Here is a 4,910-nt window from a genome sequence, read left to right as displayed (position 1 = left end):
TTCTCATTCTTGAACAAAGGAAGAACCGATTAAACTAACTTTTAAAAATACGCATCCGCTTTAAATAACGCATGCGTAGAAATAACAAACTGCTTAGTGCCCAAGGAAACAATTTTTGCTCTAAGTATGAGCTATTACTGGTATTCTGTTTTGTCGTTGTCATTCTGTTTCGCTCAGTACTTTCGTTTGTGTTCTAGACATAGGTCCTCCAGGCATCATGTAACCTTATCAGAGCTACTAAAGATATGCCAAAAATTGCAATACAGAGAAAAAAGCAGCTCTAAGCAAATTAAAATTAAACACTCAGCTTTAAGTTTACAACCCGCCGATGCTTGACTTGAATAACTGCGTAGCCACCAGTGTGGACCACAGATATCATGATATGTCAAACTGGATCGAAACCAGCGAAAAATAGAGAAAGAAAACATCTTCCAAACCGTTTTCCACCTGAACAGGAAAAGCGTTGACTGTGTAAGAACGTTCGTTTATATATAGTATGGCCGTGTAGCTGCGTCGAGCCACAGAAAGCGCGCGAAAAATGAAGCCTCGCTTATGTTCAAGTGATTTAACCTGGGTTGAGCCTGCAATCCAATCGAAAACCATTACTTGGTCAGCGGTCAACTTAAAAAAAAAAACAGCTGACCTCGGTAAGATCTGAGCCCGCGATATGGTCACGTGATACTGGTCAGCGGATACCTTGTTTTTACAGGTGTCAATTAATCCAGAGATGGATGTCCAATATCAAAGATGTATGCTGTAAACTAGCATGATCTTGGTCACATTGGCATACATGGAAGGGTGGACGTACGGACGTTCATGACGTCATAGCTATAAAACCAAATTTTCTCGCATCAATGGGTTACCATATCTTAACTATGGAGCTCCGCTAATAACAATAACAACAATAAAACTTTATTTCCACACAACAATGTTTAAAGCTGAATAGCTTGTGATGTCATGCACCAGTGAAATCAAATCAGATTACTACATATCAAATCATATTGGTTTTAGAAGAGAGAGGAAAACCGGAGTGACCGAGAACCACAAATGATGGAAATGCCTGCACTGCTGTCAACCCATCCTCTGCTCGGGATGATGAACGTGATTCAGACTCTCTGGGATATGAAACTGATGTTAATCTGCCCTCAGAATGGTATCGAAGACCTTATGTGAAATATATCGATGAGGGCGAGTGGGACAAGTATCGCGATGCCAAACCAAATACGACAGTCTGAGTCAACCAGATCCAAGGTGGGATTTTGTACGCCTCAGATTTTGAGAATTCAAACATTGTATCTACCCCAATGTCTATGACGTCCAAAGAGAATTGAAGCGGCGCATATCCAAGATGATTTGGGAGGTGAAGGAGAACGAGGGGTACATTGCCTGGGATTTCATGCTTTTCATGCTTCACCCTGTAGCCCTTGATGATGACATCATGACTTGAACGGATTGCAAGCAACGTTTCCACATTGAACCCCTTAAAGCAGCCCTCCCAGACATGATAAAACAAAATCCTCTCAAGGTTTTGCGCTGAATTCGTGCCGTCCTCTTTTCCTTTAACCAAGTCATTCCGTGTTGAACTCTTTTATTTATATTGGGAGTCAAGAGGTTGTTAGGGACGAGGCTCAGTCCTAGGCTTAGCCGAATAGTGTAATGTGAAGTGCTAGATTTCTATCCCATATGAACCATGTGAGCGTTAGCCCTACTGATGGAAATGGGCCCACACAAGGACAGAGAAAAACTCTGACCAGGGTGGGAATTGAACCCACGACCTTCGGGTTAGATCCATCATCTTGGCATCCTTTAGTCAGGGATTTGTGCCGCACCAGCAGTCAATCGTTCTGACTCGCAAGACAGGCTGTAGTACGAGCATTGAAACATGGTGTAAAATGTAAGGCAGTCGAGAGCCTTGCTAAAAGCGGGTGTGAAAGCCTGAGGGCTGTGAACGTCGGTCGCTGCTCAATATGACTCAGAGGTCTTATCGGTCACAAAAGCTTGACCACTTTCGTGGGAATTCATCTCATGTGGGAATGTATCATCAGCTCTTTTGACTTTTTTTAAACTGGCATTGTATATATCCCACCAACTAAATCATCCAACAAAGTGTCCCACAGCAACGTCTGACAGGGTGCGAGCATGTCGTCGTTGACCTCTCATTCAAAGCGTATGTGGGCGCCCACAGACTAAATCATCCAACAAGTCTCCCACAGCAACATCTGACAGGGGACGAGCATTTTGTCATCGTCGTCGAACTCTCGTTCGAAGCGCGTGTAGGAACGCTTGAGTTCAAGCGTCGCATCAGGTGAGGCTAGACGATGCATGTCTGCTAGGATGTCGATGACACATGACATCTTTCCTCAAGCTTTTCCTATTTGCGCTTTGACTGAAGCCCGATAGGTACCAATTTGTTGTAACTCACGCTGTGTCACGTTGACTTCGTTGCCATGAAATGAGGAGGAGGTGTCCTCAGAATGGTACTCCAACCTGTCCTCGTTGTCAGATGAAACGATTTTGGCTTAGGTCACGAAACAATGGGTGTTTGTGCCAGTATCTCCTGCTCCATGGTCTCAGTTATGGCGTCCAACACTTTTTCCTGTCCAATGAAGATCCACTGTTCCATCTGGCGATGCTGAGCAAACTTCCATTTTTCCATGTTCAAACCGACTTGTTGTGGTTCCTGTTGGTAATCCTTCTGTTAAACCTGGAGTCGTTTTCCGTGGGTGACATGGTACTCCTTTGGTTACACCCGGACTCGTTCTTTGAGGAAGATGCAGTATTCTCTCCACCTGGCCAGCAACGTTTTTTGCTGATGGCATGAAGGTATTTTTTTGGGCCAGGAGCCGTTCCTTGCTGGGGGCATAGTAGTCTTTCCACTGGGCCAGGGTGTGTGTTTTCTTGGCTACGTAATCGGTTTGACTCTTTTTACAAGGCCAGGATCCATTACTTGTTTGCAGTGTAATGTGTTGGCTTCTGTTTCAAATGCTTGGCGTGTTGTCGACATTCAGTGCTACCAAGAGTCTGTTGGGCCCGGTTCCTAGCTTTTTGAGCCTTCACTTTATTGGGTTAGCCACTTTCCATGTACGTACGTGGCCATACTCTCCTGCTGGACAGGACACATGCCGCCCTACCGCAGTCATGACAGGTTGACCTTCCTGTGGTGCCATGCCTGTGTGGAAGAAAAAATTGACCACCCTTTGCTTGGGCAAGTTGTTGACCTGTCACCACATGGACGTGCAGCATGCTTTGGTAGGCAGAATTCATTCTGCATGTCCACGAGGTAAGTGTCTACGCAGAGGTCCAAAGGATCCAAAACGTCATTTTGACTCACAACTTGTTCTGTTATTTTTCTCAACAGGTCTGGCATTTCAAGCAGTGCAGTGTAGGTCTCTTCCGCTCATACGTCGACACGTGGCCCACCCTTAAAGAGGAGATCAGCAGTTAACCGCAAGGTTGAGACTTGGAAGAATGACGTCAAGCACACGTTCAAGCCTACCATGCTCGGGAACGCATCCAATGGGAGGCAGCCAAGGTAACCAAGAATCCCAGACAATACGCGCTGGCCAAGAGGACGCTCAATTCCATGTGGGGCATATCCAGTCAATGTTAATGGTCAACAAGACCCAAAAACGAATCCTCTACCGTTCCTGACCCAACATCATGACTTGCATAACGTCAGCCCTTTGACAGAAAAACGCATGGAAGTCCACTACAAACTGCAGTGTGATTATGTGATGTCAACCTCAATATCTCCGCGGCCTCGTTCCAAATTCATTCCTGTTTTAAAACTTTAAAGAAAGATAATTGTCATTTGACTGTTTTATTTTCCTATCTCTTAGTTTTCCTATATTAGAAGTAAATTACTGAACAATTTAAAAATTTTATTGATAAACGAGACAACTATATCCATGGTAAAGTCTGATGTCTTTTTCCTCGTTCACCCATTCCTTTTGAGAACATTGAGTTGCTAACATTGACCAGTTAGGCCTGTTTTAAACGTTGCATTTTACATGTGCCGAATCTAATGCAAATGAGCGAAAACAATAGATTTTTCTCATTTGCATTAGGTTCGGCACATGTAAAATGCGATGTTTAAACGGGCCTTAGTATTCTCATCTTTCAAATCGGCACCCTTAATCCTCACGGTATTAACGAACGCTTTTCATTTAACTAATATATTCCTATTTTTCACGTTGCCATGTTACCACCAATAGCGTAGCTCCTACTCTACTATAAAAACTACACGTAACCCATAATCCCTCGATTCGCTCTGACGAAGGGCTAACGCTCGAAACGTCAGCTTTTAGAATCTCTGTACGGTGGCCAATTTACATTATCAACTCCGTTGATAAAACCAAATTTGTGTATACTACTTCCCCACCGACGCAGCACCACAGTTTCTTTAGAAACTACCCCTTCATTCATTAGTATTCTCAGGCCCGGTTCAGACGCCGATCTTTTCATGAGCCGAATTGAACTCAATTCGAATTTGGACCGACCCAAATTAACAAAAGTACACCTGTTGATTCAGACGCCGTTCTTTTTGGCCATTCCTAATACAGTTCCAGTGAAAGCAGTGAAAATGGTCAGCAGTTTTCAGGACTAGTAAATAAACATGGCGGATGCTGCTAACCTACGTGCCATGTTGAAGAAAGCGGTAATTCGAAGAAAAAAGATGCAGACCGCATTGCATTTTATGTTTACAAGAAGACAGCAGCTGTTAAATGTTAGCCTTCTCATGCTGCTGCTTTTGTGTTAGAAAAACACGAACTACACGTATCATCTTCGCTCATGCTACTTTGACAAGCATAAGTAGCTCTCCACTTCGCCATTTTGAGCGAGTGACGTATACAAGCTCCAGTACACATGCTCTGTGAGGTAAACTGCTTGCGAAATACCTTATAATAATT

This window comes from Montipora foliosa, chromosome 3, assembly GCF_036669935.1.
Source record: "Montipora foliosa isolate CH-2021 chromosome 3, ASM3666993v2, whole genome shotgun sequence".
NCBI classification, from domain to species: domain Eukaryota; kingdom Metazoa; phylum Cnidaria; class Anthozoa; order Scleractinia; family Acroporidae; genus Montipora; species Montipora foliosa.
This window is presented reverse-complemented; position numbering follows the sequence as displayed.